The sequence below is a fragment of the Apodemus sylvaticus genome, chromosome 3 (assembly GCF_947179515.1).
Source record: "Apodemus sylvaticus chromosome 3, mApoSyl1.1, whole genome shotgun sequence".
In the NCBI taxonomy this organism is placed as follows: Eukaryota; Metazoa; Chordata; class Mammalia; order Rodentia; family Muridae; genus Apodemus; species Apodemus sylvaticus.
In genome coordinates, this window is record NC_067474.1 from 38,271,952 (window position 1) to 38,288,677 (window position 16,726).

General features: G+C 40.4%; 1 protein-coding gene and 1 pseudogene across 3 annotated transcripts in view; one reads left to right on the forward strand and one right to left on the reverse strand.

Annotated features, from left to right (window-relative positions):
* Positions 1-16,726, reverse strand: part of Klhl32 (kelch like family member 32) — a 253,142-nt gene that overhangs the window by 187,794 nt on the left and 48,622 nt on the right. The window lies entirely within an intron of this gene.
* On the forward strand, positions 856-3,554 carry LOC127680218 (ZZ-type zinc finger-containing protein 3-like; annotated as a pseudogene).

The window sequence follows — 16,726 nt, forward strand, 5'->3', positions numbered from 1 at the left end:
GCAATGTAGGAGGGCAGTTTATTTTTGTTAGCAGGAAGGTCACTTTGACATTAGTAAATTGCATCCAAGGGACAGGAGACAGGAGACTCCAGTCCAGATGGTGTATGACCCACAGGAGTTTTCCCAGGCATGCCCCTTATCTTTTATGGCCGGTCTGTTTGTGGAATGGCTCAACCACAACCTTGCTTCAAGCTTGTTCAGTGTGCCTGGGCTCTAAGTCTGCTTGGTGCCTCAACTATGGATTCAGAAAAGTCCCAACTCCCTTCAATACATTTTAAACAGTAAGTGATGGGACAGTCATAAAGTGAACTCAGTTCCCTACTCATTGTTTGTAGGTCAGCAAAGCCAATTGGTTTTCCTTCAAAATTATCTAAGGATGACCTACTACATCCTACATAGTTTAATTCAATGAACATGGCGTGTAAGGAGTAAAAATGAATTACAAATGTATCACCGCAGAGCTTCCTGCAGTGGAGGGCACTGGAGCCAATGCGGCTGCCAGACAGCAGCCACGCAGGTGACGCCTCCCCGAGTGGCCGGCGGTGGCTGGCCCCACCTGAGAGATAACAAGTTGTGCTAGTACAATCGTTTAAATAATTCCTGAAGTCTCAGTGTAACATGGACATTAACAGTGAGATGCTTGGAAATTAGGTACTAGGCTGAACACTCCCAAAGAGAGGTATTTAAGAGGTTCTAGTATCTCCGAGGCTGAAGCTGAGAGACTGAAAGCCCAACACTTAACCTCAATTGTAGATCATAGCTCCATCTCCTTCAGGATATAAAGAAAAGCAATATTTCCACAATGATAGATCTTTGGTCATACAGCTTTCCCAATGAGTGGAACCTGATGTCCATATGGTAGGGACTTGCCATAGTATTGCTCACCATGAAGAAATCTCTTTTCGTTCTCAAGTATGATCAAGATCACCAAAGACAAGACCAGAGCCTGTGGCAATTCAGAAAGGAAATAACAATGGAAGAACTTCTGATGTAAAACAGCAGAGTGCTTGAGAATCGTGGGTAAGCCCTAGCAAAAGAAGACTTTCTTCTTCAGAAAAGGATGGCCTAGAAAGGCAGGCCCTAGAGAATTGTGAGAGAAGGCAGACAGAGCCAGCACTGCCAGTCTTAAAGAACATTAAACACTGTCTTAGTAGTGGACCATGATGCAGCCTTTCAAGGGGCTAAACGAGCTTGTCGATGTCTTATGTTGGATGATTGTGAGAAAAGGGAAGCTAAAAAGGTAAAAATCAGTGAGGAAGGGCCACTTAATGCTGCAGCAGTAGAAGAAATCACAGGTTATTTGACTGTCAATGGTGTAGAAGAAATCACAGGTTATTTGACTGTCAATGGTGTTGCTGACAGTGACTCATTACTGTGATGACTGTCAGCCTGACAGGAACACTAAACAAAATAACCCTGGTTCCTGTGTACTGCAGGAAGAATCAGTAGTTGGAGATGGGGATTCTTAAACCCAGACTCCAGTGTTCTGTGGGAGTAGGAAGGAGGACAGTTGTGTTGTATAGACCATTCCATACCTTGCACCAAGTCAAATGTCCAGGTCAAGTTGGTGGACCACAAACTAGTAACTGCCTGCTTCCCTGCCCGTGGAAGGATGGAATCATCTGACTGCTGAGTCAGCTTCAGGCCCTGTGTCTGATATTCAGTCATCCTTAAGAGAATCTGAGGAAGAAGTAGATACGGTGGGAGATAGCGGTGCCTCCAAAGAGCAGTGTAATGAGCACAGCAGTAACCCTCTGAGACAGGTTCTAAGCGCATGCCAGGCTCTGGAGAGCCAGAACTGCCCTCTATGTTAGACTGTGTTTCAGCTCAGATGATATCTTTATCAGATCCTCAAGAACATTGATATACCCTGAGAACTTCACCTCAAAGGGTGGCCCTGACCAAAGGTAGTCCCAATAAAAATACATCTCCTTACAGAGAAAATGGACTATTTGAGGAGAATAATCCCAGTTCCAATGAAACAAACACAACCGTTAACCGCAAACCCCAAATCCTGTTGAAATTTCTCAAGACGAAAAGGGTCTATGTTGTGACTCTGAGAACCATGGAAGTGAAGGACTAAGTAAACCACCCTCAGAAGCCAGAATGAATACTGGGCATTTACCATCTGCCAAAGAGAGTGCCGGTCAGCGCACTGCCAAAGGGGAAGATGATGACCCTGATGCTTATGACTTTGAATCAGATCGTGTGGCACTGAACCACAACAAAGATTATCAGAGACTGCTACAGACCATCACTGTGCTTGAGGCTCAGCGTTTTCAAGCAGTTCAAGACCTGGAAAGTTTAGGCAAACACCAGAGACAAGCACTAAAAATTACTATTAGATTTGTGGAGAAACTTTAGAAGAAGGCTGATACAGGGCTTCCATACCCACAGAGAGTTGTTCAGTTGCCTGAAATCATGTGGGGCCAGTATACCAATAGCCTTGGGAACTTTGAAAGAGAATTTAAACATTGCAAAAGACTTACTAGGAGAGTTAAGTTAGTTTTTGGTAAAGTGTTGCCTGCTAGACCAAAAAGTCCTTTAGATCCTAAGAAGGGTGGAGAATCCCTTTCATACTCCATGTTGCCTTTGATGACAGTTCAGAAGTCTCCCAAAATTGTCCTCAGATGGTAGGAGGTCGCCTGTGTGATAACAGTAAACCTGAGACTTTCAACCAACTATGGACTGTTGAAGAGCAGAAAAACTTGAACAGCTACTCCTGAAATACCCTCCTGAAGGAGTAGAATCTCGGCAGTGGCAGGAGATTGCTGATGAACTGGGCAACTGGACAGCCAAACAGGATGCCAGTCATGTACAGAAGTATTTCATAAAGCTAACTAAAGCAAGCAGAACAGAACACCTGGAAAATAATAATAATAATTATATATATATATATATATATATATATTCATTCAAGAAAGTCCTCAACAAGCAGGCAACAGCACCCCCTTAATAAGCACCTCTTTAAACCTTCTACTTTCATGACTTTACATGAACAACCAATGTACACAGATGAAGGTGGTGACCGGTCCCGTCTCCATAGCCATGTGAGCACTGCTGTTGATGAGGCCCGAGATGAAGCAAGCATTCCTATCATATCTAGTTTACCTGAATATAAAGAACTATTACAGTTTAAAAAGTTAAAAAAGCAGAAACTTCAACAAACGCAAGCAGAGAGTGGGTTTGTGCAACGCGTGGGCTTGTGCTGTAAGTGTGATAACTGTTGTAGAACCTATCCAAGGTGGCTGGTGGCACTGCCAGAATTGTCCTCCAGAAATGTCTTTGGATTTCTGTGAATCTTATTCTGACTGCCCACATGAAACAGATATTCACAAGGAAGACCACCAGTTTGAACCTGTTTATAAGTTGGAGACATTCGTAGAGACTACTGTGTGTCCCAGGGCACTAGATATAGTTATCTGGACCCCAACTATGTCCCAGTCAACAGACGGCATGGGAGAGTGTCGGCACTAGTCCTGTCAACACACCGCAGTGATATCACTGAAAATGATGTGCACAGTTTGGACACACACAGCGAGAGAGCTCCCTGAGTGTTCTCACCCAGTACAGCTTTGCACTGTGTGACTGTAGCCCAGCAGCGGAACAGTCCTGGTGAAACGAGGGTTTCCCTGGTGAAAGTTTCACCACCATCTCAAAGCATTGTAGGTGATGATGTTAAATGGCTGAGGTGAAAATGGGAGCACGTATTAATGCCCGAGTCAATTCCAAGACCTCGGTCATCAATATGATAATGAAAGACAGAATATTTATATTAAATCAGTTTTGTCGCTTTCAGTTTTGTGAAGACAGTTTTCAGCGCAGAAGCAGACTTAGAGATGATGTTTTAACCAGTGATGGTGCTTGCTTCTAGGATGTGTTCTCTAAAGAACTCATTGTCTGGCGGTCACTGATGACCTGCGGTAGCCTGGAGCTGTTGGATACCTAACTTTTAATCACAGTGAACTGTCCTTACCCAGAGCAAAGCTTTTGAGAACTAGCTGTGGCTTTGCCTCTGAAATCAGCTCATGGGGTGTGAATGTCATGAAGTTGTCACACGGATATATTTTCAATGTCATATTATATGAGATGATCATGTGATGTGTAGAGACTATGTGTAATAACTGTAAATAATAACTGTAATAACTGTAAAGGCTGATTCACGCCTTTAAAGTACACAGTCTTCTGCCTCTGTGGAGTTGTCAGGACAGCTCATCAAAGAAAACTGCCTAATGTAAAAATCATATATATGGTGAGAATTTTTCCCTCTTTTGTAGTCTGCACAAGATCCACAAAAGATTGTATTTTTATTACAATTTAACGAGTGATTAAATGTAGTCTGTATAGTGAGCAAGAGTTCATGTTCTTTTATATTACTGGATTTTGTTGTGCATCATTTAAAACATTTTGTCTGTCTCTTTGTGTATTCGGTACGTTCTTGAATAATGTTCATTTGTCAGGAGCACTGTGAGAAATAAACTAGGTGGATATGTTTGTTTATGTTATTAAAAAAGTATCACCATAGAAAAGTCTTCTTGCTATTTATTATTTACTATTATTTTTCTATAATAGTAAATTTAGATTTACAAATGCTATCCTGTGGAGGATATCAGAATTCTCCACTGCTAAATACACCTCTTCCACACATGGAAATATGTTGAGCTAACAATTGCTAAGAACCAGCTGATGCAGAATATGGTTTACAAATGACCCATCTTTTCCATTTTCAAATGAGATTTCCAACCAGAGACTAATTTGTCACAGTATCTTGGTAAGCAGATGTTAAATTCCTTTATTCTGTGCAAATATGAGTTGTGTAGTGATCATCTCAGATGATAAACATGTTGATGAATTACTTTTCTTTTATACTTCTTTTACATTTCGTGCGTGTACCTAACATGTCAAATACAAATCATTTTTATATCATCTTAATCCATAATAGTTTGAAAGGAGAACAAAACTCTGAGATCTTGAATATACTTTTGACCACTGCCAAATTACTTGTAATAATGTCAAAACTAAGAAAATAGTCCTGCTGTTTTACTATTTAAGGAATACTGTATTTCTAATAAGATGCATTTTAAAAATATTTTTGATCTGAGGCCACTTAAATCCATGGATGCTGGACCATGGATACAGACACAACACAATATGAGCATAGTGAAGTCAAGTTTCACACCCAGAGGACTGCATAGATTCCACACTTCAACCACATCTGGCACCAAGAAATTGTGCATATTCCAGGACATAATTACCTTAAGGGGCTGAAGAGCCTCAATGCAGAAGAGTCAAGAGTTAAGGCTAGCCAGTTTTTATGTCAACTTGACACAGTCTAAAGTCTTTTCACAAGAAGGAACCTCAGGTCTGTGCTGATGCCAGAAACCACGTAGAAGCCCAGAATCCATGCTCCCACTGTCCATATATAGCAAATGTTCTTTCACAGTGATATCATTGACTGTAGACTCACAGTTGAGAAAGAGGGATATGGCAACCCTATCACCACCCAACCCCACCCCACACCCCCAAATAGTAAGAGCCTAGACAGGAAGACATCAGAGAGAACTCTTTAAAAACTGTGATAGCATGCAGACTGAGCAAGCCAGTAAGCCAATAAGCAGCACTCCTCCATGGCCTCTGCATCAGCTCCTGCCTCCAGGTTACTGCCTCCACCTCCTACCCAGACTTCCCAGAATGATGGACTAAATGTTTTCTTCTCTAAGTTGATTTTGAGCATGTGTTTTATCACAATAATAGAAACCCTAATTAAGACATAAGGCAGCATCAACTCAGCACAGAATAGGTTTCCTATCATTTATGGTTCTCCAAGTTTATAAAGGGACATTTCTACAAAAAGGAAAACATAGAACAAACCTAAATGTTCCCAGGCTTGCCCGATCTATAAAGAATCGGGACTATAGATAGCTACCAGCTGTTGGTGGCTCCCAAAGGGTCCGTCTGCTGCAGGCTGAATTATGCCCCAACACCAATTCATATGTGCAGCTCTTAACCTCTAACACCTCAGTAACAAGACTTTTAAGGAGGTGATTAAATGAGTGGGCCCTAATCTAATAGAGTCCACACAGAAAAGCTTAGAGCCCAACCAACTGCTGTATAGTAACCTCCTGGGAGATAAAAAAAAAGAAAAAAGCAAAACCAAAAAAACCAAACCAAACCAAACCAAACCAAAACAAAACAGAAAAACTCTCCATCTTGGAGGAAAGTTCACTAAGATTAAGAATGTTTGAAAGAGATGTTCCATACTGCAGGGAAGCTCTTTAAATTCAGAAAGCAATCGATAGAGCTGGAAAAGTCCCTGACACTGAGCAATTTCAGCAGCAGGCCCCTCCCTCCCCAAGCTGAAACACTCAGACCAACCAAGCTGGCTAGAGGAGACAGAAATCAGACTCACTGCCTGAAAGAAGCTCAGATAAACGTAGCCACTTAAAAAAAGATCCTCCAATTTGTTGAGCTTCCTGCCAGTTCTGTAGTCTGTCCAGGTTTCCAGCTCTCATGAACTGTTTGGTGATACAGCTGTCTTTGAGTCATTTCTGCTCATGTAACCTCAGTAAAACTCATTGCTTCACCAATTTGGGCTTTGGTGGGATCCTTACTTCTTGGTCTGTCATTGGTTTTCTCTCTAGAGTGAGTACACAGTTGTTCATGTTTCCCCAGGAATAGTGTCACACATCACCACATAAGAAGAAAGTGTAGGTAAAGACACAGAGATACAGCAGCCTTATGTAAAGCAAGGAGAGGGGCCTCAGAAAACAACTTTGTTGACGGCTTATCAAATTTTCTAGCATTCAAAAAATTTTGAAAAAAATAGTTCTGTTGTTAAAGCCATACCCCCTGTGACATTTTCTGCTTGTAAACTAAAGGCCCCCAGGGCACAGTGCAGTTCTCCTAACACTGGGTCCTCCACTCAGACTGTCATACTGCCATTGCTCTGCTCTGTGACTAAAACCAGTCTGACCTCTAGCTATTGCTGTCAAGACCCCCAGTTTGCTTCAAGTCACTGCGGCTCAGACGCTGTACCAAACCCAACGACCACGTTGTCCAAAGATCTATGGCAAACTGTGTTCTACTCAGATGAAACTGGGTCATGGTTGACTGAGAAACTTCTGACACAGATGAGGGAGATCGCTCCCTTTTCACTACTGACCCACGGGAACAGCTGGCTCCCATATTTTGCTTTCCTAATCAGCATTTATTTATCTGTGAGAAGTTAAAACATCCCACTGTCCACAGAAATTCCCTCCAGGAAGCTTTCTACACACACATGCTTGCTCTATGAGCACCTACAAGAGAATTGTCAATAACGTCAAATCCTAACTCTGCTGTATGGCTAAAGCACAAGCTATCCTTTTGAAGGATGAGCTGTGTTCCTGTGTCCCATCTTAATAATGTAAAATGTTGTTTCCTCATCTGGTCTTCTACCAAGCTTCTACCTATAATAGAAAATCCCAATTTATCATATATGACAACAAGGATATGATCCTGCTGTAAGATTCTGACCTTTGTGCATGACATATCCATTACTACATCAAAATCAAAAAAAGTATAATTACCTGCACTCACAATATCAGGCTTAACAACATTCGCTTGTAGAAGTATGCAAGGGTTATCCGACCCTCACCTGACATTACAGACACCCCCACCCTTGCAGCCTCTGTGGCTTGTGACCATGGAAGGCAGTACAGTCTAGGAGGTGGAAGATTACCTACATGAGACAGTGTCATGAGTGGAAACCCACGAAGGCGGGCTTTCAGTAACTTAGCCGCAGACGTCACCGATGATGCTCTTGTAAATGACTCCAATAAACAGTGGTTCACCCAGCTAGACATGGCTGAGTTCTGGGAAGCATTGAGGGAGGAGAAAGAATTTGATGAAAATACATTCTATGTATAATAATTTTAAGTAAGGTTTTGTCAGGAGTCACCTAGGAAAGGCTAAATGTAGATAAGTAAGCTTTCTGGAGATGGCCCACTGCTTTGCATGGCTGTGATGAGTAAGTTCTAAATTGCAGGGTTTTCAGAGATTTCATACCATCATTGTGTCTTACTACTGATATACCTTTCCTGTCACTATTAGATAGCCTAACAATTCCTGGGCATTAGCCCACCCTATTGAGCAAATTTTCTGCAGATTAACAAGGATATAGTATCATGTAGTAATGCTATGTAGACAATTTGATGATTTCATAATTCCTGATAATTGGTTTATAGAAGTCCTAAGTTTATACAAGTAATTTCCAGCCCTCTGAAAAGCTACAAATTGGGCTAGGTCAAACCTTCATGTGTCACGAGCTAATTGCACTAGGATAAGAAAGCAGGCCTGGAACAAATTTACAATCAGGGGATACATTCCTTCTAGGATAGCTGTGAGACCACTATCTGGTAACTAAAGGCCATAAACTAGAAACAGACAATTTATTGTAGGTATAAGGACAAAAAATAAAATATTGACTGGTTTACCTATACAAAATTTCAAAAACAATGAGTCACAAAGCAGATAATTTGTCTCAACAAACCATGGTAACTTGTGACATAAAAATTATTGCTTTAACTTTATAATGAACTTATGGAGCTAGCAACAGATAATGAATGTTTAGTCAGGTACTAGTCTTGATGGAAACACATGTATACATTTCTGCTGTAACTTCTTATCAATTTGTAATTTGAATTAGTGTCTTAAACTTGCTATGAACTTATGGAAAGCAAAAGATGCTTAGAAAACCATGTGACCAATTATCCTGAGAGAATATAAGAACTAAAAATGGCAATAAGTGAAAGGGTTTTTCTTTCTTTCAGCAAAAAAGGTTAGAGCTTCTTTTTCATTCAGAATGAGTGAGCTTTTTCTGTGTTGGTGCTTGCTTATTGCTTGTTAGGGCTTTTGATCAATCCACTAAATGTTTATATGTTGGTATAGGTATGCGTATAGAAGCTGATGAGACAGTTGATTAGGCTCAAGCAGAGTGGGGGAGGGGGTCGTGGGAAGTATCTGTGCGAGTTGCCCATGTAAAAGATGTTTATCTTTTCTTTTCTGTCTGGTTCACAAAGAGTTATTGAGTTCCAAGCCTCTTGCCTGGTCAGTGAGGAACATTAGAGCCAGAGAGGAAAAAGCCTGGTAACCATGTTTTTTTTCCCCTGATCCCTGTTACTAACAGAAGGAGTCTATAACCAGAAGCCAACGGTGTTTAGCCATAGAATAGTAAGAAACCAGCACTTGTTCAAGCACCAATAGTAAGATTATAAGGTCAAGGAGCATCAGTCTTTAGCATTCGTCCAACTCTGTGTTCTACCTCAGTACTGAGCAAACCACCAAAAGCCAGAGCAGGCCTCCCATATTTTTTTTTTATATGAGAAATAAGGCATAACAAAAAGTGTCTTTTACAAAAAAGCCATTTCCATCCAGGTTGGGATCTGTGGACACAATCTTCTGGTTTCATAGAGAAGAGGAGCAGTGGTTGGAAGCATCCAACACAACCCCTGAGGAGATGCAAGTGATGACAATTATGGCACAAGACTGTTTAGAGGCAGAGCAAAGACAGAGATGGAAGGCAGGGTGTGTGTCCTTGTTTCCTGTTGTTGATGCCTACAATGTCTTAGTTACTATCTATTGCTGTGAAGAGATGCTATGAGCATGGCAATTCTTATTAAAGAAAGCATTTAATGGAGGCTGGCTAGGAGTTTCAGAGGCTTATCAGTCTATTCATCATCATGGCAGGAAGCATGACAACATACAGACAGACAGGTACAGAACTGAAGATGTAGCTGAGAGCTTTACAATCTGATTCTCAGACACCAGGTGGGGGTGGGAGCAGGACTGAGCCTAAAAACCCACTCCCAGACATACCTCCTCCAACAAGGCCACACCTTTTAACTCTCCCAAATAGTTTACCAACTGGGGGATAATCATATAAATATATGAGTATATAGGGGCTATGTTCATTCAAACTACCACAAATGATATGTGTTTATGTTATATATACATTGATGCTGCTGCTTTTGTTTTTGCAGTTTCTGTGGTCTGAATGTTTCATTATGTGAATGTCTGCATCATATATATATAAATAACAGCATTGTTCTAATGTATAAATTATGAATTATAAAGTCCAAGAAACAAACAGTAAAATGTACAGTAGGGCTTTATTGTGTGACAAGAGAACTATATTGTTAGAAAACAAACTAGACATTTATAACTAACACAATCATGCTTATTTCTGAAGAATACAAAATGGTCTATTCATCTTGACATTGTGTGGTGGTTTGACTATGCTTGACCCAGAGAGTTGTACTATTATGAGGTGTGGCCCTGATGGAGGAAGTGTGTATCTGTAGGAGTGGGATTTGAGACCCTCCTCCTAGCTTCCTGGAAGTCTCCTCCCTTTTGCCTTTAGAACAAGATGTAGAATTCTCTGCTCCTTATCCAGCACCAGCCCTGTCAGGATGCTGCCATGCTCCCACTTTGATGATAATGGACTGAACCTCAGAACCAGTATACCAGACCCAATGAAATGTTATCCTTTATAAGAGTTGCCTTGGTCCAAGCACTGGAAAGCCTTCACCTCATTTGGATGGGCGCTTCCCCACAGCCTTAACAATGGAGCCCTCTCAGCTGACCTCTCCTAATCTATATATTCCAGACTCCAAAGCCAACAAGAAATTAGGGCAGAATTACATGCAAACGGCTGGCATAAAAAGCTGGAATCTCAGCTGAGGGTCGGCTGACTCTCCCCGACCCCTCGTTCTATGAGGGAGCAACAACAGGCAGGATCGTGCTGCATCCTTGGAAGCAGGCACCACTGATCTGACAGAGACAGCAGCCATTGTGTTCAGAGGACAGCCTGCTACAGCAAGGATGAAAAATCCTGAACAAATTCTAGTAAAAACTGGGAAAGAAGCAAAACTTTGTTCTCGTCATAGTTACTAAAATTCTTTTAAAGTAGATAAAAGGTATAAATAATGAAATAAAAGTTATAAAAAAAGTTAAAAAAAAAAAAAAGAGTTGCCTTAGTCATGGTGTCTCTTCACAGGAATAGAAACCCAAACTAAGACACATTGTAATACTTGTTTGAACTTCTGGATTGCTACAGCTACTGATATTTTGAAAGGAAAACTACCCCAGAGAACCAAATAACCCTATTAAAAAGTGGGGTACAGAGCTAAACAAAGAATTTTCACATGAAGAACTTCGGATGGCTGAGAAGCACCTTAAGAAATGTTCAACATCATTAGTCATTAGGGAAATGAAAATCAAAACCCTGAGATTTCACCTCACAGCAGTCAGAATGGCTAAGGTTAAAAACTCAGGAGACAGCAAGTGTTGGCGAGGATGTGGAGAAAGAGGAACACTCCTCCACTGCTGGTGGGATTGTAAGATGGTACAACCACTTTGGAAATCAGTCTGGTGGTTCCTCAGAAATCTGGGCATGACACTTCCGGAGGATCCTGCTATACCACTCCTGGGAATATACCCAGAGGATTCTTCAGCATGCAATAAGGACACATGCTCCACTATGTTCATAGCAGCCCTATTTGTAATAGCCAGAAGCTGGAAAGAATCCAGGTGTCCCTCAATGGAGGAATGGATACAAAAAAAATGTGGTATATCTACACAATGGAGTACTATTCAGCCATTAGAAACAATGAATTCATGAAATTCTTAGACAAATGGATGGAGCTGGAGAACATCATACTAAGTGAGGCAACCCAGTCTCAAAAGATCAATCATGGTATGCACTCACTGATAAGTGGATATTAGCCTAGAAACTTGGAATACCCAAGACATAATCCACATATTAAATGATGTCCAAGAGGAATGGAGGAGTGGCTCCTGGATCTGGAAAGACTCAGTGGAAGAGGATAGGGGAATTCCAGAACAGGGAAGTGGGAAGCGGTGGATGGGAGAATGGGGGAGGGAAGAGGGCTTATGGGACTTCGGGGAGTGGGGAGCCAGAAAAGACGAAATCATTTGAAATGTAAATAAAAAATATATTAAATAAATAAAAAAGAAATGAAAATGGAAATCTTTATAGAAATGGAGTTTTATATGTCCATTATAAAAATGTCCAGTAGAAGCCAGGTGGTGGTGGCGCATGCCTGTAATCCCAGCACTCTGGGAGGCAGAGGCAGGTGGATTTCTGAGTTCGAGGCCAGCCTGGTCTACAGAGTGAGTTCCAGGACAGCCAGGACTACACAGAGAAACCCTGTCTTGAAAAAAGCAAATCCAAAAAAACCAAAAAAAAAAAATGTCCAGTAGAGAAATGGACATTTGTAGTGGTGTGATTAAGAATGGTCCCCTACAGGATCATATATTTGAATATTTAGTCACCAGGGAGTGGCCCTATTTTAAAGAGTGAAGAGGGGTAGCCATGTTGTCACTGGGTGTGGGCTCTGAGGGTTCAAAAGTTCATGCCAAGCCAAAAGTCTCTCTGTCTCTGTTTCTCTGTCTCTAACTCTGCCTCTGCCTGTTTCTCTCTCTCTGCCTCTGTCTGTGTGTCTGTCTCTCTGTCTCTGTCTGTCTGTCTGTCTCTGTCTCTGTCTTTCTCTCCACCCCCCCTATAGGTCAGGATGCCTATAGATCTAAGTTTCTGCTCTAGTGCCTGCCTTCATGATGTCATGCACCCTACCCTGGTGATAATGGGCTAAACCTCTGAAACTCCCAATTAATTGCTTTTTGTCATAAAGTGTTACTTTGGTCATGGTGTTTTTCACAGGAATAGAACAGTGACTAGTCATGATTCTTTCTATGCTGCTAAATAATAAGTCTATGGGAGATACGTTCATTCAAACTACCACAAATGATATAGTAATCAACATTCGATCGATGAATGTTCTTCCACTTAAGAAAGCCAAAAGTTTGGTATATGGACAAAACCTGCTTCCCAAATATAAGTTATATCCATTTGTTTTCTGAAATATCTTGTCATGAGAAATCATGGATATTACTATTCAAGTCATTCTGAGATGGTTTTCTTTTATTTGATCCAATATTATTCTCAAAATTATTTTAATAGACTTCCTAATTACTAATATATTTTTATTAGATTTAAAAAATCACTCATTAACAAATCTGTGCTAAATGTGTGTTCATATAAACACACGTGCATTCATTTATTGTATTCTGATGGGCACCATTGTAAATGCTAAGAATTAGACATATGATTTAAACTACCCTTGTGAATTTATCATCTAAATTCTGGTGTAAGAAAGGCAATGAAAATTAGTAAGTTACCACATTAGGTGGTCTGTACACAGCTATGATTGATGTGGGAAAACAGTTGAGTAGAAAGGATACAGACAAGGAGTAAGGTAAAAGTTGCCATTTTAAATAATAAGACTTCAGAAGAGCCTATGTTTATGTGAAATTTTTCATCATATCCACTCAGTCTCTCAGGTGCTGTATAGATTAAGCACATCTTGTAAACCTTTTGTGTTTTATATTATAAAAGCATCCTAGACACAAGAAGTTGTTGAGGTCCTCCCGAGAGGACATTACTTGAGCAAATAAATAGTCATTCTCTGGAGGATGGTGCCCTTCAAAGCATTGTAGAAGCAACACAGTTTCTTAAGAGGGTAATCAGGAAATGTTTATTTGAAACAAATTTATTTCCATGCCTTCAAAGGTAAACCATTTCTCCACCCTTCCATCTAAATTCTAGGCATCAGTCCAATAGCAAAATAAAAGGAACAACTTAAGTATGCCCGGACACTGCCAAATTGGAGGAATAATTCTCAATTGCTTGCTCCTCCTTGTTTCCTTACAGAAGGAAACTGAAAATCTCCTCTGCCACAGCTATTAATCTTTAATTTAGCCTCAGGCAGATCTTTTTTTGGACAGGGGCAGAAAGGAGCCATGTTCTCCAAAACAACACAATAACAATCTCTAGGCTACACATTAATATTCTTCTCCTCTGACGCCTTTTGAGCCAGGCACCCATAGTTCAAATCTGAAGCCTTTGCCTTTGTGAGTTGGCATTTTTCTCTTCCAAGTCGTAATTTTGTTTTGACTGTAATGTGTCAGAGAGAGTTTTTTTTCCAGTTATGTCTACTTGGAGGTTCTCAGTGCCTCTTGTGTTTAGATGCTCAGGTCTTCCTCTGTGTTTGGAAGTTTTCTTTATCATTTTGTATATAGGTTTTCTATTATCCCTCTAGCTTTTATCTCAGTTCCTTCTTGTAACTCAGATTCTTAGGTCCAGTCTCTCAATTGAGTTAGTCAAGTTTAGGCAGTGGGGAAACCACTAAAGGATATATTTGGAAGAGAAGGCCATGTTCCAGGCCCAGCAAGCAGAAGAACTTAGATCTTCCATCATGTGGTTCTAGCTTTAGAGTCAAGAACAGAAGAAAATGGTTATGTAATCTCCCTCCATGACTAAGGAAAGCAGCTAAGGCCAAGCGTGTGTCAGGGGTGTCACTGAATAGAGGCCTAGAGAGGCCATTGTGTGAAGCTGGGAAGGTAAAGATTGCTTTGAAGACACCAACATGTTGGAGATGCCAGACCCATAGGATACCTATTTGCCAAGGTAAGATGTTAATAGGGAATGGAACTAGCCCAAGAAAAAGAACTGTGTTGTAGTCAACAAAGTTAAAAGGAGTTGGATATCAGAAGAGTGCTGTGACATCAAAGATGGAGATACAGTTTGGAGTTTGCCCACCCAGCTAGTTTTCAATCTTTTTTTGGTCCAGTATCCTCACACTATGATCCCTTTCCTCCCTTTAAAAAAATTATATATAGCATATAATATATAAATATATAATAAATATATAAAATATATAATATGTAATATATATATGAAAAAAAAGAAAACTGAAGTACATGCTAGCATATCTCCAGTTCCATAGATGAACTGAGTGCTAGATAATAAAATATCACAAACTAAAATTTCCTCAAAACTGGTATACTGACTAGTTTTGTGTCAACATGGGAAAGGTACACTCACTTGGGAAGAAGAGAACCTCATCGACAAAATTACCCCACCAGACATGGGCACTGAGCAAGGCTGTAGAGAATTTTCTTTATTGATGATTTGAATCATATACCTGGGCTCACTGTGTGTGTGTGTGTGTGTGTGTACGCACACACGTGCACTTGCACATGTGCATGCCTATGTCTGTGTGTATAATTTTTCTGAGACCTGTTCTTCTGTAGCCCTGGTTGGCCTAGAAGTCACTATATTGAATGAACACAGATCCACCTGCCTACACCTCCTGATTACTAGAATTAAAGATATATGCTATCATGTTCATCATCATCATCATCATAATAATAATAATAATACACATATCATAAGCACACAATAAAGAAGGTCATGTGAAGACATATAGAGATTGGAATAATGCATCCACAAACCCACGGTCTTTTTAAAATCAAAAGCAGAGGTTTACTGGTTGCAAGTACAAACAAGCAGCAATGTAACAGGAGAGGGTGTAGCCTTGCCAAGGCCATGATTTCCATCTTGTACTATACACTACTAGGAAAGAAAAGCCGCTGTCCTGTTTAAAGTCACTCAGTTTTGGGCATACATCAACAGCAGTGTGTTGGCCTCATTCTTAGGGCTCAAGGAGAGTAAAATAGGGGTCAAGGACAAAGAAATGACTCCCAGCTGCCTCCGTACTTGAAGACCAGACCATCTCCCTTTATTGTTTCTAAGAACAATTCTATGGGAGGCCAAGGATGTGATTGTGTGTCCTCTTTTCTATTAATATCAAACACTGGATTTAGGACTTAACATCCTTTTTAAAAAAAAATACAGTCATGCATTCATGGGTAAAGAGTTAAGATTTAAACATACCTTTGAGAAGGACATACTTTAACTCTCTCTCTTTAACCTAAAGCCAAAAGATCTGAACTAAAAGAATTCATATGAAACTCTGCATTAACCAGCACTCACAAGAGTATTGCAAACAGTCCCTACATTCTTAATAACTACAAAAAGGAAGATTTATTAATTGGAGATATGACACACTAGCTATGAGAATATAAGGCTATACAGGGCTCTTCTCCATGAGTCTTCTTTTGGAGTTGGATTTGAGATGAAAACATAGTTATGATTTAGGACAAATTTATGGATGAAATTATCATCTGTCCTGATTCGAAAGTACTAATCTTGAGTAATTCAGAATGTAATTTTATATGGAAATGGAATCGTTGCTGACATAATCAAGTATATGAGGTAAGCGGGCTATTCTTGTTGACTTCACTCTAGCTGGAATTAACTAAAATTCAAATGACTAGGAACACCTGTGAGGGTTTTTCTTTTAATTAAAACATTTGAAGTAGGAAGATCCACTACTAATCCAGATCATTGAAATGGGAAGGTAAACGTTTAACTCCAGGTCATTTGAGGTAGGAAAATCTACCTTTAATTTGGACTACACCTTCTGCTGGCAGCCTACATAAAGGACATGGAAGAAGGAAGCTCTCTCTCTCTCTGCTTGTTCTTGCCCTTGTTACCAAGTCTATTCTTCTTTCATATTCCAGCATTTGCTCAAGACAGGCTAAGACATCCAGTCTTCTGGACTGAACAACTATTGGATTTTTTTTTTTATTGAATGTGTTTTTTTATTTACATTTCAAATGCTATCCCAGAAAAACCCTATCCAGTCCTCCCTCCCCTGCTTCTATGAGGGTGTTCCTCCACCCACCCCACTCCCTCAATTCCCCTACTCTGGGGCATCTATCAAGCTTTCCCAGGACCAAAGACCTCTCCTTCCATTGATACCTG